Raw genomic sequence first — 25,289 nt, forward strand, 5'->3', positions numbered from 1 at the left:
CATAAATAATTTTTAAATCTCACAACGATGATGTATTAGTGCTTTGCAAAATAACTATAGGTAATCTATGCAAGTATGTCTAAGCATAACATTCTATGAGCCCAGGGTTTCCTCCAGCCAAAAGAAACTCTACATCTGATTCATAGTGCTCTGTCTCCTCTTGAATTGTCTCAGAGAACTCTTCTATAAACTTGCGCTCTTAATGTTCACCAGAAGTTGACCAAAAAAAGTACATGCATACACATTTTAAATACAAATCATATTTCATTTCTTCCATTAGCTGTTCAGATATGTCAATTTCATTTTCGTTTTCAATTTCTATAGCTGTAATCCAAAAGCGATTTTAAAAGTGATTTTAAAACTTTATATAATATCTTCCTTCCCTTCTTCCTGCATTGGCTGCATTTATGTATGCATGTATTTATTCATTTGTTAATTCATTTAGCTTTATTATTGTAAAACCAGCCCAAGACCTTATTGGAAGTAGACAGACTATAACTACGTTATATGAATGCTAACAGAAATCTCAAATAGATAAATAGTTTTCTAACATTTGTATTGTTGCCAAATGACACTAATGCTTCAAGACATTTAGCATTCTATTTAAATATCACATATTACTAACAATCACCAATTTCTTATAATTCACCTTTCATTAGATGCTACTGTCTGGTATAATTAAGAAGTGAACGAGGGTAAAGGAAAATTAACCACAATGTTTTCCTTCAATGCTTAGCTACTGTTCTTACTGTTCTTTATGTAATGGATCTTAAAATCAAAAAAAAAAAAAATTCAGGTTTGCTTTAAGGCCAAATCACGTGTAGGTTAGTCTTACCAAATATCACTCTAGTTATACAAATTATAATGGAAGTATAAGGTAAAAATGCAACTTTGCAAAAATATGTTACCAGTTCACCGTGAGAAACTCCACAAATCACATTATGGAATGTTTTCTTTGCATATTGATTTATTTCACGGCACCCCGCTTTGGCTGATCAAACTCAAACAGTTTCAGAAATCAAATTTGCAATTCTAAAATTAAGATGACACTGTAAGGACGTGCATCCTTCATGATGATTTCAGTGTCTCCTTGTCTGATTTACAGTTGTCAAAATTAACGTTACATGGTATAACCCATTATGTGTTTTTGCTTAACGTTACGTTTTCCAAATCATGATAAATTCAATTAAAACTAGTTTCAATTAATTCAAAGCTTTCTAATATTTTTCCTTTAGTGCCTTTTTGCCCTTTCCTCTCTTTTTTGCCAATGTATACACTTTATATGATTTGTCCTCTTACGTCCTTTTAATAATTTCTTCACAGCTTCCAACACAACCCTGATTTTCTTTCCTTTTTTTATTTTGTAATTGCAGATTTGGTTTATCTTACTTTCCCCTTTCTGATTTATCTTTTTTATTATTATTATATTGAAAATGCCATCGTGTTCTGAACTAAGTCTCACAGTTCTGTCTCTATGGAGAGGCTACTGCAGACACAAACACATGGCACTCGCAGAAACAAAAATGTAAACAAAGTTTCCTTATAAACTGATTTATTTTGAATGCAGAGTCACACAAGTTAGGAAACATATTAAGGGTAAATAATTAACAAACGGTAAGTCAATAATGGTTTTGAAACGGAAATCCATGATACTGTAATTCTCTCTCTAGGGAAATCTCTATGATTTATTTGAAGATAAAATATTCAATGACTTTGTCTGCCACAGATTTGAACTGAATTTGTTAAATATCATGGATCATAAAAAATTATATTTAAATATCCTTGTCACAATAGTGAGACTTTTATGCAAAGAGAATTTTACTTGTGCTTACTAGGACATAGCCAAAGAAAACACCCTATTAATGATATTTTGAATGATTCTAGCATTTAAAGCAGTTTTCCTGAGCAGTATGAGTAAAATCTGAGACTCTGTGAGTTTAGCAGAAAGACATATTTATAGTAAAATGTACAATACTTAAAAATTTAATACTGGTCTTATCCGAACACATCAAAGGTACATAAATTCAAAAACAATGTTTTTTAATTTGTAAAATCATATAAACATTACGTAGACATTGATGTTTTTGCACTATGGAACATAACTCTATCCTTTCAAAAGAGATTTAAAGAATCCAAGAAGGTGAGAGTTGTGTTCTTTTCTCTTCTCTCTTTGTTTTTAGTGATGCTTACCATTGAATCATTTTAAAGTTATCCTTCAAGATTAATAAAAATTCACATTTTCCCAGCCATGTTCAATTTAAAAAGAAATTTCACGTGCATATTTTTTTCACAGTAATCCTGACACACATGTAATGCATGATTATTATTCTCATTTTGATTTAAGAAATATGTGGTTTAGTTCTGATGTAAATCCAGACCATCTGAGTCTGATGCTAGTGTTCTGACCATTAAATCGGTTGCATAGGCTATTTCTCTATCATGTAATCTACCTTAGTTTCTATGCTCCTTGCAGATAAGGATGCTACCACCTGTTTCCACACTGCTCCAAAGGGGCTGTCTTTAAAAGGATCACCAAGGACTCACCTACCTTAAACGCTCTCTCTACTAAGCTGCCCTAACTTCTAAAATTGCTCCACTTAATATTCCTTTCTAACAACACAGCAAAGAGCCATATATTATGATCATAAATAAGTAATATGATTTTTTTTTAGGTCAAACAGCCAGTAAACACGGAGGGAAAAAAAAGTTAAATTTAATTAACTTTTGCTGAGCAGAGTAAGTCTCCAAAATGGCATATCATGGGTACCACTTAGAAAGGCTTCAGATGTATTGGCTTAGTTGTGGAGAAGAATAAAGGAAATGTGTCAAAATGTTAAATATTTCTGCAGAAAATCTGTGCTCAATAAATATTTGTTGAGTAAATACACAAATACAGGTAGTGAACACTCTTTGGTAGGAGAAGACATGAGATTCCTTAGCACATCAGGCAACTCACTCCCCTTCCCACCCAGGACCAGGACTAGGGTGAAGCAAAAAAGGTGCCCAGCAAGCAAATTTAAGGAGGCACTTGCACTGCTTTAAGAGTGAGTGTCTCTTTAATTTTTGTGCCCTAGGTGCCTCTTTATTTGGGCCCTTGTCTCACCCCCACTAGTCTACACTGTCTACTATTCCTTAGTTAAAAGTCCATGTCCTTACTCTTTATCTAAAAGAAAGGGGGGGGGAAAGTATGCCATACTCCCATGGCAGACTCCCTCTTATTTCATTACAAGTTTTGAGAGAGAAAATAAATGGAGGTGGGAGTGAGTAAAGTAAAGGGATTATTAAAAAACATTCTCTTTCTTTTCCTTTTTAGAGCAATAAAACCTGGGGAATGTGGAGTTTGGCTAGCACACATTATTTTAATTGTAAGGATCAGAAGTGAAACATATGGATATGTTTAACAGGGTGCAGAAGAAAACCTTAGTTGTCATCATGATGACTAGTTTTCAGCTGGCACAGCCAGAGGCCGCCCATGGTGGTTGGGTCACGTTCAGTCATTCCAGACTGTCCCTGGCTCTGTTCTATTAAGGAAGTGGGACTCCAAATAAAACAGTCACTTAAAAGTCTACATATTATTTGTGGAACATGAAGTAAAAGACCACCAAAATAGGAGAGGAAACTTTGTGTGTGTGTGTGTGTGTGTGTTTCCCACTTTCCAGCATTTCATTTTAGTTATTCCAACCATCCTAGCATTCTGTCATTTATCTGTCAGATCTCTGGAAGTTGGAGGCTGGACCCAGGTTGGGATCAAACTGTTCAACGGAAATTTCCAAGATTGAATTTCCTCTTAAGTTGCTCTTGTATTGTCCATTTGACCTCAAAATCCCCATTGCTGACACCTTGATCCTGGTCTTCCTCACCCTATACCAAGTTATGACCATGTTTTAGACCTGTGTCTTAGGCTGGGTTCTCTAGAGAAGCAAAGCCGGTGAAGCATACAAATATATAAAGAGAGAGAGAGAGATTTATATCAAGGAAACAGCTCACAAGATTGTACAGGCTGGGATATCCCAAGTCTGTGGATCAGGATAGAGGCCTCTCCTGATTTGTGTAGCTGCAGGGACTGGTGAACCCAAGATGAGCATGGGTCTTGTTCACGTGCTGTAAAGATCAACAAATCCCAAGATCGGCAGGTAAGCTGCTAGCGCAAGTCCTAAGAATCAGAGGTCAGACAAACAGGAAGCAGCTGCAGGATCCAGAGCAGGCAAAAGCCAGAATGTCCACTTATGTTCAGATGCAGGCCACACGGCCAAGGAAACTCCATTTCAACTGATTTGCTGTTTATTGCAGATACCATCATGAGGGTGATCACACATAAACACTGAGAATCATGGTCCAGACAAGTAGATACACAATCTTAACCATCACAGCCTGGCTGACCAAACTTCAGATGTTGGACCCTCCAATCCATCCTGCATGCCATTTTCACTCATGAATCTAATTTTGATCCTGCTTACTAGATAAAAGCCCAAATTTCTTTGCCTCCCTATCAAGGCTATCAAGTTCCCACTCTAAAGATATTTACTACTCTTTGCTACTTGCTTTAATTCAAATTATACTACTATCTCCATTGCCCTCTGATGATAACCTGCTCATTCCTAGTTCTGAGATTTTTTTTTTTAAATCATGTTTGACTTGGAATGCTTTCCCTTCCCTTCACACCATGCTTAGGTAAATACTATCCATTTTTCAGGAACTGGGCCAAATCCCACTGCCTTATCAAGTTATTCTTGCCAATACAGATGCAGTCTTTCTCTTGACTGCTTTATTCATTTTATCTTAGATTTATCCTTCCATCAAGTATTTATTTTTATCAACTATAAACTTTATATTATGCTAACCATAATGGATAAAAAATGTAAGGGCCAACCTGGAGTTACAGTAATTTTACATATGTTTCTTTTTGTCTCCCTGCCACATGAATAGACTTAAAAATATGAAGTGCAGGAATAATGTTTCACACAAAACTATAACTCCATGGTGCCTACTGCATTCTTGTTCATGCATTTCTTATTTAATTTCAGTACATGGGATCCTTGATAAATTAGAACTTCTCAGAGAGCTGCGTTTTTGGTAAAATGGTTTGAAAACTCAATGATATCCAAAATACATGTTGCCGTTGTACCATATGTTGTTGTTAGGCGCCATCGAGTCAGTTCCAACTGATAGCGACACTCTGCATAACAGAACAAAACATTGCCTGGTCCTGCGCCATCCTCACAATTGTTGCTATGCTTGAGTCCGTTGTTGCAGCCACTGTGTCAATCCATCTTGTTGAGGGTCTTCCTCTTTTTCAATGACCCTTTATTTTACCATGATGTCCTTCTCCAGGAAACCCTGGTGGCATAGGGGTTAAGTGCTACAGCTGCTAACCAAAAGGTCAGCAGTTCGAATTCACCAGGCGCTCTGTGGGGCAGTTCTACTCTGTCCTATAGGGTCGCTATGAGTCGGAATTGACTCGATGGCACTGGGTTTTTTTTTTTTTTTTTTTTGGCCTTCTCCAGGGACTGATACCTCCTGACAACATGTCCAAAGTATGTGAGACTTAGTCTCACCATTTTTGCTTCTAAGGGGCATTTTGATTGTACTTCTTCCAAGACAGGTTTGTTCATTCTTTTGGCAGTCCATGGTATATTCAATATTCTTCGCCAACATCACAGTTCAAAGGCGTCAATTCTTTGGTCTTCCTTATTCATTGTCCAGCTTTCGCATGCATATGAGGCGATTGAAAACACCATGGTTTAGGTCAGGCGCACCTTAGTCCTCAAGTGACATCTTTGCTTTTCAACACTTTAGAGAGGACTTTTGTAGCCAATTTGCTCAATGCAACGCCTCTTTTAATTTCTTGACTGCTGCTTCCATGGGTGTTAATTATGGATCCAAGTAAAATGAAATTCTTGACAACTTCAATCTTTTCCCCATTTATCATGATGTTGTTTATTGTTCAGTTGTTAGGATTTTTGTTTTATGTTGAGATGTAACCCATACTGAGGGCTGTGGTCTTCGATCTTCATTAGTAAATGTTCCAAGTCCTCTTCACTTTCAGCAAGCAAGGTTGCGTCATCTTCATAACACAGGCTATTAATGAGTCTTCCTCCAATCCTGATGCCCCGTTCTTCTTCATACAGTCCAGCTCCTCGGATTTTTTACTCGGCATACAGATTGATTAGGTTTTGTGAAAGGATACAACTCTGACACACACTTTTCCTGACTTTAAACTATGTAGTATCCCCTCATTCTGTTCGAAAGACTGCCTCTTGGATGATGTACAGATTTCTTACGAGTACAATTAAGTGCTCTGGGATTCCCATTCTCCACAATGTTATCCATGATTTGTTATGATCCACACAGTCGAATGCCTTAGCATAGTCAATAAAACATAGGTAAACATCTATGTGGTATTCTCCGCTTTCAGCCAGGATCCATCTGACATCAGCAATGATATCCCTGGTTCCACATCCTCTTCTAAATACAGCTTGAATTTCTGGCAATTCCTTGTCGATATACTGCTGCAGCCACTTTTGGATGATCTTTGGCAAAATTTTGCTTCCATGTGATAATAATGATATTGTTCGATAATTTCCACATTTGGTTGGATCACCTTTCTTGGGAATAGGCATAAATATGGATCTCTTCCAGTTGGTTGGCCAGGTAGCTGTCTTCCAAATTTCTTGGCATAGATGACTGAGCACTTCCAGCTCTGCATCCATCCGTTTGTTGAAACATCTAAATTGGTATTCCAGCAATTCCCGGAGCCTTGTTTTTTGCCAATGCCTTCAGCGCAATTTGGACTTCTTCCTTTTGTACCATTGGTTCCTGATCATATGCTACCTCCTAAAATGGCTGAACGTTGACCAATTCTTTCTGGTATAGTGAGTCTGTGTATCCTTCTATCTTCTTTTGATGCTTCCAGTGTCATTTAATATCTTCCTGGTAGAACCCTTTAGTAATGCAACTCAAGGCTTGGATTTTTTCTTCAGTTCTTTCAGCTTGAGAAATGCTGGGCATATTCTTCCCTTTTGGCTTTCTATCTCCAGGTCTTTGTGCATGTCATCATAATACTTTGTCTTTTCAAGCCGCCCTCTGAAATCTTCTGTTTAGTTCTTTTACTTCATTATTTTTTCCTTTTGTTTTAGCTACTTGACATTCAAGAGCAAGTTTCAGAGTCTCTTCTGACATCCATTTATGTCTTTTCTTTCTCTTGTGTCTTTTTAATAACCTCTTGCTTTCTTCATGTATGATGTCCTTCAATGTCATTCTACAACTTGTCTGGTCTTCAATCATTTGTGTTCAACATGTCAAATCTGCTCTTGACGTGGTCTCTAAATTCAGATGGGATATACTCAAGGTTGTACTTTGGCTCTCATTGACTCGTTCTAATTTTCTTCAGTTTCAACTTGAACTCAATATGAGTAATTGATGGCCTGATCCACAGTCAGTCCCTGGTCTTGTTCTGACTTATGAGCTTTTCTATCATCTCTTTCCACAGATGTAGTCAATTTGATTCCTGTGTCTTCTATCTGGTGAGGTCCATGTGTATAGTTGTCGTTTATGTTGGTGAAAAAGGTATTTGGAATGAATAAGTCATTGGTCTTGCATAATTCGATCACACGATCTCCGGCATTGTTTCTATCACCAAGGCTACATTTCTAACTAACGGTCCTTCTTTCTTTCCAACTTTCACATTCCAATCACGAGTAATTGTCAGTGCATCCTGACTGCATGTTTGATCAATTCCAGACTGCAGAAGGTGGTAAAAATCTTCAATTTCTTCACCTTTGGCCTTAGTGGTTGGTCCATAAATTTTAATAATAGTCATATTGACTGGTCTTCCTTGTAGGTGTATGGATATTATCCAATCACTGACAGTGCTGTACTTAAGGATAAATCTTGAAATATTCTTTTTGACGATGAATGCAATGCCATTCCTCTTCAAGTTGTCATTTCTGGCATAGTGGACCAGATGATTTTCCAATTCAAAATGGCCAATACCAGTCCATTTCAGCTCACTAACACCTAGGATTTTGATGTTTATGAATTCTATTTCATTTTTGACAATTTCCAATTTTCCTAGATTCATACTTCGTAAGTTCCAGGTTCCAATTATTAATGGATGTTTGCAGCTGTTTCTTCTCATTTTGAGTTGTGCCACATCAGCAAATGAAAGTTCCTTAAGTCCCTTAAGTCATTAAGGTCAACTCTACTTTGAGGAGGCAGGTCTTTCCCAGGCATCTTTTCAGTACCTGCCAACCTGAGGGGCTCATCTTCTGGCACTGTATCAGACAATGTTCTGCTGCTATTCATAAGGTTTTCACTGGCTAATTCTTTTCAGAAGTAGACCACCAGGTCCTTCTTCCTAGTCTGTCTTAGTCTGGAAACTCAGCTGAAACCTGTCCGCCATGGGTGACCCTGCTTGTATTTGTATACCAGTGGCACAGCTTCCAGCATCACAGCAACATGCAAGACCCCACAGTATGACAAACTGACAGATGCACAGGGGGTATACCATATACTATATGAAATTCAAAATATATTCAAATTTCATACCCTTGAAAATAGTTTATGAGAGAGCCATAGTTATTACTCTTGAGTTAGTATGTACATCTCTATTTCTATATCTTTATCCTTACCAGTCTGTCAATAGGAATATATTTTATGTACACATATATGTATATATGAGCATATATATAGATATAGATACACATATGTTCAGTTTGTGGTCTCGCTTATATTTGTAAGTAGTCTTTTGAAGCTTTTATTTTTATTGGCTTATAAAATTAAAAAGAAAAACGAGTGTCTTCTCAACTTCTGGTGGTTATAATTGATTTCTCTTTTTCAAAAGCTTGCTTTGTTTGTTCCAGCACACCACACTGTGCATGATTGTGCCAACATTCCAGTATCTTTACAATACAATGGCTTCTTGTATTAAGTGAAGCACAGTTATTTTATTCATTTACAATTCAATTGCTATCCTGGTAAATATTACTCAGATATATTTTCCATGATCACATCCTTTTAAAAATCTCTAATATCAATGAATGCATGTTTGTACTTAATTGGGAATAATCTGTCAGTGAAATTTTGGGTAAAAACCAGATAGTCAACCTATTATAAAATGATAGAAGACTAGAAAAAAAAAATTAAAGAACATAGCAAGATGAAATTGTGATTAGTGGTATAAAATAATAATATATGAATAATAATTTTAAGAAGCAGATGTGATAAAATACATGAAACTACTAATACAATGTGTTAGCATACTCTAAAAGAGCAAGTATATTTTAATCACGTTATACAAATACTGAATCGATGATATGTTACAGTCCTAATCCTATTTTTTTAAAAGTATTTTCTCCCATATAATACCCTTCTTGTTATATTTAAGTCAGACAGAAACAAAGTACTACCCATCTAAAGCTGGTAGAATTCCAGCAAATAAATGAAAACAACGGGTGAGATCCCAAATGCTGCCAAGGAGATGAAAGGTCACTGCCTCAATCAGCAGTCAGGCTGCTAAAGGAAGTGCCAGCTCTGACAGGAAACTTGCTCTCACACCGTCTCAAGCTCAAGAGCTAAACTTAGAATGGTCGAATGGCAGATATTAATAAAACTCTGAGGAAAAGTGAGGGAATTAGAACGGATCTTATTTAAAGTTATGTGGAGAGGGATTAGGCAGTGGTATGGATAATGTAATTTCTGGTTATGCCCAACCTCAAATCCATTCCATCAATTTAAACATCAAAGACTTAAAATCCTACCTAAGAGCTTCCTTGTCCCATGGTATGATCCCTGTTTAAAACAAAAATACCCCTGGGAGTTGATGAGGAAAGGTGTGGGAGAAGTAAAGATATCTTGGAATGGTGGGGCAGTCAGATCTTAGGTTGGAGAATACCCTGGTGATCACTGTTATCTTTGAATTCAGTAAAAGTTTAGGTAGGCATTAAGAATATTAACCTTTCATCTGCTGTTATCAACGCCAACTAGTACCTGTAACTATACTGATAGCTATGATAATTGGTGGCTTCTGGGTATAAAAACAAGAGTAGCAAACAATGTAAGAATGGTTGAAAATAAAAGATTAAAAGAACTCACGCTCAGAAATTATTGGAGCACAATTACAATCTTAAGAATGATACATTTCCTAATTTTTACAGAAAAATGTTTTATTCATTTATCTGTGCAACAGTGATAATACTGAAATAGATTCTAAATAATGTGTCTTGAATGGAATAAGTTTAAATCTATATGCTCTTAATTGAATATGATCTATTCCTTTTCGGGGACACATTATTTTCTTCATAATCTATAGATGCTTCCATTCCTGTTGTTTTCAGATGACTCCCTATCATTTTTCTAAAAGGCTCAAATTCTAGAACTGAAAGATTCCCTTAAATGTTATTACTTTTAGCAAGCATTTATTGAGAGGTGATTATGTGGTGGTATTGTCTTAGGTCAATGGGACTCTAAGGGCTACTATTGTGTGGTTTTTCTTCAATAAAGCAGCTTATGGTCTAGCTAATCACCTATGGTTTTTCGTCTATGTATTACAGCACCCAGAATGTCTTGCATTTTGTTGAATGAGTAAATAAATACTTTTAAAAGTATAGTAAATTAAGCAATCAATTAATTAGTGAACTAACAATGACATAGAAATAGTTCTCTGGCTCTAGCATTTTGGTCTAGTGTAGTTGTATCATTCAGGGTCAGCAGAAAATGAATTGCCAAGTCATATGGGTCAATCAAAATAGTTTAATTAAAAGATTATTAAAAAAAAGTGTGGGCAGTGTTGAGAAAAATTGCCAAGGGTTGGTGAAGCACCCTGGGTGACAGAGGCACTGTCTAAGTTACCAAGTAGTTGGCTATAAAACAAAAACCAAACTCACTGCTGTCGAGTTGATTCCGACTCACAGTGACTCTATAGGACAGAGTAGAACTGCCCCATAGAGCTTCCAAGGAGCACCTGGCGGACTGCTGACCTCTTGGTCTGCAGCCATAGCACTTAACCGCTACGTGGCTATAACAAACATGAATTTATTTTCTCACAGTTTAGGAGACTAGAAATTCAAATTCAAGGTGCTGGCTCTTTCTGTTAGCTCTGGGGAAAGGTCCTTGTCTTTTCAACTTCTTTTTCGTGGTTCCTTGGAGATCTCCATGTGGCTTGGCTTCAATCTTCCCACATCTCCCCTCTGCTTGCTTGTTTAATCTCTTTTATATCTCAAAAGAGATGAACTCAAGATATGCCCTACACTAATCCTGCCTCATTAACATATATAGGTTCAGGATTTACAACATATAAAATGGAGGATAATTATAAAACAACACAAAATGGAGGTCAATTACATCAGATCAGAAAAATGGTTAGTCATTACACAACTGCCAACTACATAATTACATAACTGCCAAATCACTGAGAATCATAGCCCAGCCAAGGTGACATATTTTTAGGGGACACAATTCAATCCATGACCTGGACCAAGAGAGAAAATTTTGTCAGAACCTGAAATAGATTTAATTGTAAAAAAGGGCTTTTGGACATGGACTGTGGCTTTTGTTGGAAGGATTAAGCCACTGCCTAGCCATGAGCAGGCAAGAATAAATACCCCAAATTCCCTCTTTCCACATGCTGATATACTGCCTCCCATGGTAGAATCCAATCAGAAAGAAGAGTATTGGGAAACCTGATTCAAGCAGTGCTCAGAGCAGGATCAGTGATGGCTGAGTTTGGTTCTCTAGGGGAAATCAGAAATATACTGCCCAGCCAGCTCTACATTTTGAAACCCATTTTTCTCTTTAGCCATCTTCCACCTACTAAAGGATCTGGGCATATTGACTCTCTCTTTAGTCAGCTGTGTCCAAAAGGCAGCTGAGGCAATCTGGTGAGAAATGATGAGTATCCATCCAGCAGGCAAATCATCACTTTGGATATTACAGAATTTTTTTTAAGCTAAAAGCCTGTTATTTATGCATGGGAAGTAGTAATTTTATAAATGGATTCTGAACAACTTAAAAGGAGTTAGTATTACTTTAAATAGTGAGTAATTTACTCCTTTCTTTTTGTGGGGTTAGGATTATATTTGCAATTTCACTGATTCACAAAGTTCTGGTGTGGGAATAGGCCCTCAGGAACCACACAGCACATCAACTGAGCAAAAACACTGAAGTTACTTTCAAGACTGCTGGAAGCTGCCTTATTGTATATGCACTGCACATAAATCCTCTACTTTTTCAGTATGAACTGCTTTGTGGACTATGTTGAAAGTTAACTTTTCATCAAGAAAATAAATAGGATTTTATATCCACCATTTCAGGTATGGTTGTTGTATTAGAATCACATAATTTCGATATTTTTCAGCTCCCTCCTCCCCGCTATCATTCCACAACCATTTTCCACAACTATCTTCTATATATGAGAAAACTGCATCTGAGAAAGTTTAAATGATTTGTTCAACATCACATAGCCATGAGGGAAGAGGTTTCAGCCAGGTTTCAGGCTATTTCAAAGCCAAAAAAAAAAAAAAAAAGCCAATCCCATTGCCTTTGAGTTGATTCCAACTCATAGTAACTCTACAGAACAGAGTAGAACGGTTCCATAGGGTTTCCAAGGAGTGGCTGGTGGATTCGAACTGCTGACCATTTGGTTGGCAGCCAAACTCTTAACCACTGCACCCGTAGCTTTATATTCAAGCCTATTACTATTCTAGAGAACAATCCTCAAACAGAAGTTTGGAGTAGTCAACAGCTAGTTTTCTAAGGCAGAGTAAGGAATCAGGTATAAAGAGATTAAATGTGTTGAGAAAAGATACAATTTCCTATTAAACTGTTTTTATTTTGAAGATGAGAGGGCATTTCAGAAAAATATGAGTTTAGGGGAAAAAAAATCAAAAAGACACTTACGGAGTATTATACATTAGTCTCTGAAATCTGAGGCTGATTAGAATTTATAAAAAAAAATTTTTTTTTTTTTTTTATAGGGAGAGTTAAAAAGAGAAATGAAGCTGATAACAAGAATGAGAGAAAAATACACTAGTTATTTTCAGGGGATATTAGATTATTTGCCTCTTCCTGTTTACTCAATTATTTATCATCTTGATGTATACATGCCTGAAGAGTTTGCTTTATGAAGTTATCTAGAAACTGGATAGATCTATTTTTTTGGCTTAACCATCAGAAATCTGTTTTAAATCCTAATTGTCCTGTTACTTCAGGATCGTACTTGGCTGAATTTCTCACACCTCTTGGCAATGCTTCTATTGAATTCATAATTACAAATAATTGCCTTTGTCAGGCAATATGACAAAACAAGCCACGTTCAAATGGAAGATATTTTCAAAAGTATGCAACATTTCCCACTAAATGTTCCTTGTATTATCTGTAGCAGATTCCATAGTCCTTCCTGAAACCTGATATGCCTTTGATAGACAGGCTTGGGTCTTTATGTCAGGAGGAGGTGAACTGAGACAGCTAAAGCATTCCAGAGGTGGGGGCAGCTCACAGCAAAGCCTTGTTGCAATCTAGAGATGGCTCCCTCCTCTCCTAACCCCTTCTCCATTTCACCTTTGATAGCCTTCCTCAGCCAGGAGACCGGAGAAGTCACATTCCAGCTTAATTTCTCCCTCAGCTACACTTGCCCTGCAATTCCGGGGTAAAGAACTAGCTTAAAGGACTTTCCCCACACCCCCTGCAGCCTGCCCCATTCCCCAGATTGTGACAATTCAATAAAAAATATCCTGAGATGGGCCTCTCGGGATTATACTAATTACTTTAGGGAAGTCTCTTTTTAATGCTTCGGGTCCTGGTTTCCTTCTTCATTTAGATCCAGATTTATCACGTGGCCATTTCCTTTTTTCATTTTCCTTTTTCACCATAGATAGAAATGTTTATTTCCCTTGTTGGTGGTTCTCGTTAATTTCAAGACAGGGCAGTGGAGTAAATTGCCTTTAATCCTGCATGTTTAATTAGAAGTTACATTTAGTTAATAACTGCATGCTCTTCCATGTATGGAAACACCATGATTTAACCAGAGTTAACCAAATCCAACAAATTATCCTTTTCAGGAGGATTTAGGTTATTTTTCTAAAATGAATTATGCTACAATGAGAGGTGTTCATATATTTTCAAACTTACACAGATATATTTTTAGAAGAAATTCCTAGGAATAGGATCACTGCCAATGAGAATGCATATTTTTAATACCAAAAAACCAAATCAAACCCACTGCGGTCGAGTCGATTCTGACTCATATTTTAATACATACTACAAAATTGTTTTTCAAATAGGTTGAACCAATTAATGCTCCCACCTAGAATGTGAGACATTCCCTCCCCCCGCCCCAATTTCTTTAATATTAAATACTATTACATGGAAAAAAGTTAACATAGTACCAAAGTTAAAAAAGTTCACATAGCTAGCCTGAGACCACTATCATTAGAAAAGCCTGCTTGCAAAGTTTGCCCTTGGCTGATGTAAGGTTTACAATGAACTTTACCCAGAGAATTTGATCTTTGTCCTTAACTCATGGAGATAATCTCTAAAACCACAGAATATCCAGGGTGATTTTTTTTTAGTCTTTGTTATCTATGAGGACTCCAGACCACACCTGAGGGTTTATGCTAACGAGGCAACTTTTGGGAGGGGGCTTGCCAAGCCAGGAAGACCCACCATGTGATATCTGATTGACCTCAGGAGATGAGGTGCTGGAGGTTGAGTTCAACCACTTGAGCAGTAATTCAATCAATAATGCCTACATAATGAAACCACAATGAAAGCTCCGTACACTGAATCTCCTGGAGCTTCCTGGTTGGTGATAGACATCTATGCACAGGGTAAGGTGGCATGTTCTTGGGACATGAAGCTCTGCATTGGTAACCCTTCCAGACCTCACCCTATGCATATCTTCTTTATGCTGGTCCTAACTTGGATCCTTTTTGTTTTTTTGCTATAATTGTTTTCATAAGTATAGTGCTTTCCCGAGTCATTCTAGGGAATTACTGAGCTTGAGGAGATCATTGAAATCCCCAAATTTGTAACCAGCAGGTCAGAGGTGAGGAGGACTCAAGGGACCACTGAGCTTAGGGGTCTTGAAGGCACAGTGGGAAACCCTGAGAACCCTTGAATTTATTATTAGAAAAACAGAAATGAGGACCCTATAGCTTGCAACTGGAATCTGAAGTCTTGGGCAGACTTGAAAGTCTGGAGGACTGCCCCTTTCTTTTTATTGAACTTTAGACGAAGTTTTACAGAACTAGTTTCTCATCAAACAGTACACATATTGTTGTATGACACTGGTTAACAATGCCACAACATGTCAACACTCTCCCTTCTCAACCCTGGGTTCCCTATTACCAGCTTTCCTGTTCCCTCCTGCCTTCCAGGCCCTGCCCCAGGGCTGGTGCGTCCCTTTAGTCTTATTTTGTTCCATGCTCCTGTTCAATCTTTTGCTGAAAGGTGAACTTCAGGAGTGGCCTCATTACTGAGCTCAAAGGGGGTCCCGGGGCTATATTCTCAGGGTTTCTCCAGTCTCTGCCAGGCCAGCAAGTCTGGTCTTTCTTTTTGAGTTAGATTTCTTTTCTATGTTTTCCTCCAGCTCTGTCCAGAGTCCTCTATTGTGATCCCAGCCAAGCACCATCTAGTTGTACTGGACTCAGTCTGGTAGAGGCCGTGCTAGATGTGGTCCACTAGTCCTTTGGACTGATCTTTCCCTTGCGTCTTTACTTTTCTTCATTGTTCCTTGCTCCCAAAGAGGTGAGACCAGTGGAGTATCCTAGATGGCCACTCACAGGCTTTTAAGACCCCAGACGCTACTCACCAGAGTAGAATGTAGAACATTTTCTTCATAAACTCTGTTATGCCAGTTAAGCTAGGTGTTCCCTGAGGCCATGGTCCCCACAGCCCCTGGCCCAGCAATTCAGTCTCTCAGGGAGTTTGGATGAGTCTATGGAGCTACCTTGTACAGGTTGTGCTGGTTTCCCCAGTATTGTGTACTGTCTTACCTTTCACCAAAGTTACTGCTTATCTTTTGTCTATTAACTGTTTTTCCATGCCCATCCCTCCCCTCCCTTGTAACCATCAAATAAGGTTTCTTTTTGTATGTAAACCTTTTCATGAGTCTTTACAGTAATGGTCTGAAGCAATATTTGTCCTTTTGTGATTGACTTATTTCACTCAGTATAATGCCCTCCAGGTACATCCATGGGATGCTTCACAGATCCATTGTTGTTCTTTATCTTTGAGTTTACTGCTGTCATTTTTTAGTGCTTTTTTTTTGTGTGTGGTGCTAACATTTTCTTTGCTCCTCTTACTCTTCTGTGCTGAGTTCCTTTTGTTTGTCGATTTCTTTTTAATTTCTTTTGTTTTCATTGAGACTTTATGTTTTTCTTCTTTATTTTGATAAGTTTGTTAACTTTCTCTGCAGTTACCTTGAAATTTATCCTTGTCTTCCTAGGTAATAAAAAAAAAAAAAAAGGTAATAGGGTCCTATTATTACTTGGTATCGCCTTGCCTTCCTCTCCATTAGAAAGTTCATGCCTATACCGTTTATTCCCTCTTTTGTTGTTCTGACTTTGTTGTCATTTACAGATTAACCTCTCTAGTTCCCTGTCGCAATTGTTTTGGTTTTGGACAGTCCTTGAGAGTTCATTTCCTATGTTGGTATCTGGCTGGTACAATCTTGCGTCCTAGATTCAGGCTGTGGTCTGATGTTGTTTGTTCTTAGACCAAAGGACTCCCTTTAATAATTCTTGTAAGTTTGGCTTGATTTTTACATATTCCCTTAATTTGTTTATCTGAAAATGTCCTAATTTCACCATCATATTTGAACAAAAGTGTTGCAGGATATATTATTCTTGGTTGGCAATGTTTTTCATCCAAGGTTTTGCATAGGTCATCCCATTGCCTTCTTGCCTGCATGGTTTCTGACGAATAATCAGAGCTTAGTCTGATTATTTCTTCTCTGTATGTGACTTGTTTTTTTCGAGCTGCTTGCAGGATTTTTTCTTTGTGTGATTATGACATGCCTTGGTGTTTTTCTTTTGGGGTCTATCCTATATGGGGTTCATTGAGCTTTTTGGATGGTGAGCTTTTCATCATTCATGATATGAGGGAAGATTTCTGTCAGCAATTCTTCAATGATCCTCTCTGTGTTTTCCATTTTCTGTCCCTGTTCTGGAACTCTGATCACTCACAAATTTTTGCTTTTGATTGTATCCCACATAATTCTCAGGGTATCTTCATTTTTCTTTGTTCTTTTTGCTGATTTTTCCTCAGAGTTGTAGGCAAGTGCTCCTCTTCAATTTCACTGATTCTGTCTTCCATCATTTCAAATCTGCTCCTCAGCCCTTCTATGACACTGTCCATTTCTGAAATCTTGTTGTTTATCTTCTGTATTTCTAATTGTTGTTTTTGTATGATTTCTAGTTGTGAATTTATTTTGGCATTTTGTTCCTGTATTACTTTCCTGAATGTTCCATTTTTTTTTTGCTCATATTTTCCATGAATTTGTCTGCCTTTTCCAAAAATTTGTCTATTTTTTCCTCATTTTTGTCTGCTTTTTGCTTCAACTCTTGGATTGCTCTGAATATTAGCATTTGAATTCCCTGTCAGGTAGTCCTAGTGCCTTTTCTTCTCCTGGAAAGTTATCTGGTGTTTTATTTTGGATGCCTACTGGACCCATCCTGTCCTTTTTTAAATATGTTTTGATATTGTCTGCTGTCTTTAGGACATTCAGTAGTTATTTTCTTTGTTTCTTGATTATAGATTTGTTTGTTTTCTCCTGCTTTTTTTGTTTTATTTGGTTATGTCTGAGCAGGTGGGCTGTGCTTTCTTTGTTGTTTGCTCATCTGTAGTCATGGTACTTTTCACCTCCTTGTCCAAAGGGCAGGGCCAGTCATTCAGCTATGGTGCAGCAAGGCAGGTCCAGCTGCAGGAGAGGGGCTGGAATAGGTTGTTTATGGCACATACTAGGGCTGACAGGTCGGGTCAGCAATCAGTGCTGGGCAGGTTCCAGTAGGCCGTGCCTGTGCTGCTTGGAGGTGTGATGTTCACTGCATGGTACAGTTAGGCAGGAAAGTGGGGGGAGGTGGTGATGTGTGCAGCTAATAGGGGTACGGGAGAGAGGAGAGAAAAACAGGAGCCAAAAACAAACAAGCAAAGAGAAAAAAAAAAGAGTGCTAAAGGAGCTTCATGTTGGAGTGGAGAGATGAGAAGCCGAGAAATGGAGAAAAGCAAAAAAGGAAAAAGAAAGAAAAAAATAACTAGATAAAAATTTGGAAAAGAAAAATAAAGCCCCCAGGAGTCCCAGAGTCCCACTGGTGGGGCTGCTAAGACTGGGGAAGTGGCTTCCAGGCTATGCAGTATAGCCTGGCTAGAGGGGGTATAAATGTCACACAGCACCAGGTATTCAGGAGACAGGAAAAGAAGGTAAGTGTAGAGAGACAAGAACTGAGAAGCGAAGACAGACAGAAAGGGAAAAAGAGAGGGAAAAGAAAAAAAGAAATGCCTCCAGGGATCCCACCTACGTGGCTGCGCAGATTGGGGGAGTGGCTCCTAAGCAGTGCAGTGCAGCCCAGCTAGAAGGGGCTCCCAACCTGTGAAAAGAACAAGAAAACAAACGAACAAAACAAAACAGAACAGAACAAAGCAAAACAAGGAAAAAAAAAAAAACCCAGAAATCCCACCAATGTGGTGTTGCACGTCGGGGGAGTGGATCCCCAGTCGAGCGTGGCTTCACAGCTTTTCAAGAAGAAGCAAAGATGGCGCTTGGACCCAAGCCTTCCAGATAAAGGGGGGGAGGTGGTAGGAGGCACAGAAGAAACCAAAGGAAATAGAAAGACGCAATACCAGCTCAGGGGCCCAGCCAGTATGGGCAGGAAGAATCCAAGCAGCCTGAGGCCAAAGCAGTTGCCTCCCAACCAAGAGACTGTAGCTGGTGGGAAGCAGAGGAGAGGCCGAGGTGGACGAGGGGAGCTAGGAAAGAATATATCACTCGTTACCAGGTGCTCATTTCCTGCTGGGAGCTTCATGAAGCTGTTTTCCGTACTCCCTCTCCGCTGACCTCCAATGTGGGTGGGGTGAGTCCAAGCAGAACAGATGCTACACTTCCCTGCCAGCCCAGCCACCACAGCCAGCCAAGAAGTTCAGAGGTTAGAGCAGTGGAGAGAGAATGGGGGGTGGGAAAGCGTGTATCGCTGGTTACCGGCTGCTCTGTCTCCTGCTGGGAGTTCCGCCAAGTTGCTTTCCCGTGCTCCCTGTCTCCCAATCTCCAGCAGGAGTCCAAGATGGTGGATCCATGCTGCATTAGCTGATAGGGCCCTCCGCATGTATCTCTCCTCACTCTCTGTCCTCTGTCAGTTTCTTATTTCATTTGGTGCTTGGCTGTGTTCTCTATCTCTGCATTTGGCACTTCGGGTTTCAGGAATGGATGTTTGTCTGTGTTTTACTTAGTTTTTTGGGGTCTTTGCTTTGGAGGGACAGCGTGCTGCTTCTGTCTATGGCGCCATGTTGGCCAGAAATCCAGGACTGTCCTTTCTAATGTGTGAGAATTGATCCACTTCTGGTGGTTAGGGTCAGAGGAAGTAGTAACACATTTGCAACTGGTGTCAAATCCGAACTGAATTGTATCCCCTGAATTGGTGTCTAAAACTTGATGGGTAAATCATTCCCTAAATGATAAGAGTGTCTTAACTATGCCTCATCTGTCTGTACAAACATTTATGCTGAGCACTTGCTTTCCTTCTGGGAGCCTGTAATGTTCATATGTGCAAAGTAGAGGGTGCCTATATTACTAACCCCCAATAAAACCATTGGGCACTGAGTCTCTAATAAACTTTTCTGGTAGACAACGTCTCACACGTGTTGTTGCAATTCTTTTTCGGGGAAATTCAGTGCATCCTGTGTGACTTCATTGGGAGAAAACTCTTGGAAGCTTGCCCCTGATTTCCTCTAGACTTCCTTCCATTTGCATTTTCTTTAGGCTGATTTTTTATCATATCCTTTCACTATAATAAATTTTAGCCATATGTACAACTATATGTCGAGTCCTGTGAGTCCTTCTAGAAAATCACCAAACCTGGGGGTGGCCTTGATGAGCCCCAACACAACTACCAAATTTTGTATGTACTAATTTGAGAGATGAAAATTAAATTTAAAAAAAAATTATGTTTCTTAATTGTGATTGAGGATTAACATATTTCCTGTGACCTGATCCTGTCCTTTGCCAATTTTTATATTCAGTTTTTGGTCTTTTTCTTAATGATCTGTAGGAACTCTTTACATATTAAGAAACTTAGCTGTTTGTCAATTTGCAGTATTTTTTCTCAGTTTGCTATTTGGCTTTTAGCTATATTAATAATATATACTTTTTCTGAGCATAATATTATTTTTTTTAAATGTGATCAAGTATATCAATCTTCCTTTATGATCTCTACATTCTGTGGTCTGGGCCTCATTTTAAGATTTTTTAAAATGTCTGTTATCTTCTGGTATTTTTTAAAATATATTTTAAGTCTTTTTGAATCAATCTGTTCAATCAATCTTGTTGTAGAGGGATTCAGTTCTTTTTTTTTTTTTTTTTAATCTTCTTCCTTCAAATGGCAAACCAACTGCCCCTAAAATAAATTCATTAAATTATTTCTTTTCCCCAAAATTGTAAATGTCCCTTCATGATAGACAACATATTTTATGGTTTTGGGATCTGTCTCTAGACCCTATTCTGTTTCATCTGACTGTTCATATCCAAAAACAAACAAACAAAGCAAACTCATTACCATCAAGTTGATTCCAACTCACAGCGACCCTGTAGGACAGAGTCGAACGGCCCCATAAAGTTTCCAAGGCTGTAATCTTTACAGGAACAGACTGCCACACCTTTATCCTATGGAGTGGCTGGTGGGTTCGAACCACCGGCCTTTCAGTTAGCAGTTGAGTGATTAGCAACTGCACCACCAGGGCTCCTTGACTATTCATGTACTAATATCAAATTAGTTTACTATTATTATGATTATTTTTATTATCATTACTATGAAATATAATGCATACAATTATCTGGTACAGTCTCTCCTGTTTTTATTTTTCAGTATTTTCCTGGCCTGTCTTGTATGCTTATTTTTTCCTTCTGTATTTTACAGTAACTTAATCGGTGGCACAGTGGTTAAGAGCTATAGCTGGTAATCAAAAGGTCCGCAGTTCAAATCTACCAGCTACACCTTGCAAACCCTATTAGGGCAGTTCTACCCTGCTGCAGGGTCACTATGAGTCAGAATTGAGTCAACGGCAACAGGTTTTTTGTTTTTGTTTTTTTAGTATAGGGACAATTGGTATGTTTTACTAAATGTTATAGACAGGTACATATCTACTTTTCTACACCAAGTCTGGTGTTGTGTGCAGACTTTTTGTACTTAGAGTTACAGATTTTTTTTTTTTAATTATTGCCAGTGGGATATTCCTATCATTTTCCTCCCATATTGCTTATTAGTTAAGTAAATTAGTTTGCTGTTTGCATCTAGGGAATATATTGATTTTTGGCTATTATCTTTGTGTCCATCTATCTCATTGAATTCTTTTATTGTTTATAGTATATTTTCAATTGATTCTCTAGAGTTCCAGTATACAATCATATTGTGAAAAAATGTTAATTTTGCCACCTGCTTTCCAAGTTTCATTTCCTTCTTTTTTCTCATTCCATTGACTAGTACTTACAGTTCAGTGTTAACTTAGAGTGGAGAGAATGTGCTGTCCAATCTTATTTTTTGACATAAAAGGGAATGCTTGTAATGTGTCACAATTAAGCATCGTGCTGGCTTACAGTTTGATGTCTCTTTATCTATATATCTAAAAATTGAGGTATATCAGTTCTTCTATGAGGACATAATTTCACCCTCTTCCAGCAGAGTATTAGCTTTGTGTAATTTCAGTAGATGAATTAACTTCTTCCTTAAATTCGGGAAAGTCTTCTATTCTCTCATTTTCTCTTCTGTTCTAATTTTTCAGGTCCTATCTTTAGGAACACAGTTGCTTCACATTGTGATCTCCATTGTTTCTGTATCCATTATCTTTTATAAAAATTGTTCTCTATATCATGAACTCTTCTTACTACAGAATACTTTTCCAGTTTTTGCTGCTTTTAATGTGAATTTTGAGTCCCTAGGTGGCACAGTGGTTAAGTACTAGGCTGCTGACCTAAAGGTAGGCAGTGCAAACCCACCAGCCACTCTTCAGGAGAAAGATGTGGCAGTCTACTTCTGCAAATATTTTACAGACTTGGAAACTCTATGGGGCAGTTCTACTCCTCCCATAGGGTCACTATCAGGTGGAATCAAATTGATAGCAATGGATTTGGTTTTTGGTTTTAGGTGGCACAAACAGTTAAGTGCTAGACTACTAGTCAAAAGATTTGTTGTTCGAACCCACCCAGAGAAACCTTGGAAGACAGTCCTAGTGATTTGCTTGTGAAAGATCACAGCCTTGGACATTCTATGGAGCAATTCTACTCTGTACACGTGGGGTCACCATGAGTCAGAATCGACTTCACAACAACTAACAACAGTAACGATGGGAATTTTAGTTCTAGTATTGTTCTATAATTCTTCTCTATTTCTTTTCTGAGCTCTGTCATGTCACCTTACACTCATTCTATTTTCTTTTCTCCTTTTTGAGCACTGCAATTGTTTATGTTTTTATTCAGTGAACAATTTCCTTTAATATCTTTGATTTCTTGGAGAAATACTGGTCCATAATTTCAAACCAACTTTGCCCTGGGTAAGACTCCATTGAAGCCGGTTGGAAGTCACTGGTTCACAGGGAATCCTCAAGCATCATGGTGTGTGTGTAATGATTTAGAATTCCGAACCCTGGTTGTGTAGTGGTTAAGTGCCACAGCTGCTAACCAAGAGGTCGGCAGTTTGAATCTACCAGGCATTCCTTGGAAACACTATCGGGCAGTTCTACTCTGTCCTATAGGGTCGCTATGAGTCAGAATTGATTTGACGGCAGTGGGTTTTCCACTGCTGACCAAAACTTTCAATCTCTCACTCTGTCAAACTGATAGTCTTTTGTCAGGAATAATGACATAGTGTGTGTCCTTGTGCAGTTCTGTCTATCATGTCATTCTGTTTTCAAACAGAACTGAAGGGTATTTCAGGAGCCCTTTTGCTAACACAGACCATGCCATACTACGGTCTTGGTCCCTCAGAAAGGGGTCATCGAGTTGGCCCCTCAGAAAGTTCAGAAATTTTGAATATTCCCGAGAATACTCACTTAGGCCTAATTTCACCACACTGACCAACTCTACTGTGATTGGGACTGTGACTGTTCTCTAAAGTCCAAGTGGGAATGGACTTTCGCTCTTACTGATTTTGATCAGTTTGAAAGAGGAAAGCAGGTCAGATCTATCATCTTTAACTTGGAAGTATTAGCAGTAGCTCTACTATATTATTTATTTGCCTATGAACTACTTCCCCAGGACTCTTGGGTTTAAAAAAACCAGTTATATAGCCAAATTTACTTAGGTATCATAACAGGGTTTTGTTAGCCATATTTAAATTATTTTCATCCTTTTACATAATAAAATTATTTCTGAGTTTGTTAGAAGATGAGACACTTTAAAAGTAATCATCAAGTCATTGATCTATGGCACTGTGTTTTGTTGGTTTGCTTCCTTGATATCATGGTGTAATAGTTCAGCAAAATGTAGTCAATGCACCTTTTTTTTGTCTCTTCTTCACTAGGACTTTAACTTTCTTAACCATGTACAATAATTCATATATGATAAATATTAATAACCAATTTAATTGTTTAACATAAACTTTAATCTATACCCCAATAAATCAGAATATAAATGCAACTACCATTCTACTGCAATAGTTAGATATGGTATTTTCAATGGAATATAAGAACCTGAAAAATGCCTACAGATTATTTAATATATTTGCTTAATTCAGACAACTGGATAGGAATATTAGGATCATGGTACTTGGCACCATGCAGTGGTAGCTACTACCCTAATTACACTTTTAGTTGAGTAGTCAACATTAAATTATATGTCTTCAGCATGTTAACCCAATGACAGCAGGAGACAACTCAAGGTGCCTTGGAGGCTCATTCAATTACTCAGTGGGATCCAAGTAACTAATGTAACTGTAATACTTCAGGAAAAGAGATCAGGAAATCACTGGAACAAGGACAGTCAGAAAAGAACAAAACAAGGATTGAACTGAAAAGCGTGCATGACCCAGAACCAGAGGTTAAACACACACACACGTGCACACACACGTACACACACACACACGAGTTGTAAGGAATGAGGAGAATGAAGGCAGGAGAAAAGGCAGCCATTAGCAAAGTCAGAGAAGGAGTTAGAGAGAAGAGACCACAACACAGAGCAGATTATTATACAGCTGAAATAAAATATAAATGTGTAAGTACAAAGGGATTGGGTAGGAAATATGCTAAAGTAGTGAACAGAACCATGCTATACTGACAGAAAGTTATTGTCTTAAACATGTGAATCAATTGTTTGTTTGCTTGTTTTTTTACTTACATATTTAAACTATATCCTGTTCCAAAAAGAGCTTTAAATAAGCTTTCAAAATCCACACATAATAATATTACTAGACAAGAATGGGTAAAGGAAAAATAATAAGGATGAGAGAAGAGATGATGCCAGTGAGGTAACGCATGCCACATGGTCCTCTTTTGGTTCCCAATGGCCAAACAGGAAAATGTGATCTTTTACAAGATTTCCAGGAGCTATAAGAAAAGCAATCCAACTGCTCACCAAAAACACATGAGTTGCAACCTCAGTGAAATTTATCTTACATGTTTTCAGTCAATAGGATAGACTGCATGGTGTAGTAGATGACACACTCAATGTCATTTCTACAATAAATACAATATCAAATTCTGAGTGATGTTTCTGTAATTTCAGTTCAGCACAAATCGTAACTACATAAATATTTCAGAAAAAGCCATTATGCAAACGATTCAGATAAGCCACTCCCAGATGGTCTGGTTTATTCAAGAGCAAAACTGAGAATATCCAGAGAACATCATATCTTTTAGATAATCCTCAATATATATTATTTTCACAATAAATAAGTAATGTATGAGAAAGTCTTTCATATTTCATAATATAGTCATTATTTACTTAAAGAAAATTTTCCAAATAATTTCTGTCTAGAATATTAAGCCAATTAATTACATATTTTCTAACCTAGGCTGATCATGATTAAATACTTAACTTATTTTATACACCAGGTTTCCCTTTTCTTCCCCAGGGAGAGTTATTCCATTTTATAAAA

General features: G+C 37.9%; 1 protein-coding gene across 1 annotated transcript in view; it reads right to left on the minus strand.

The window, feature by feature from the left end:
• THSD7A (thrombospondin type 1 domain containing 7A) overlaps positions 1-25,289 on the minus strand; it is a 287,180-nt gene that overhangs the window by 260,078 nt on the left and 1,813 nt on the right. The gene's annotated exons all lie outside the window — the stretch shown is intronic.

The sequence above is a fragment of the Loxodonta africana genome, chromosome 8 (genome assembly GCF_030014295.1).
Source record: "Loxodonta africana isolate mLoxAfr1 chromosome 8, mLoxAfr1.hap2, whole genome shotgun sequence".
Classification (NCBI taxonomy): Eukaryota; Metazoa; Chordata; class Mammalia; order Proboscidea; family Elephantidae; genus Loxodonta; species Loxodonta africana.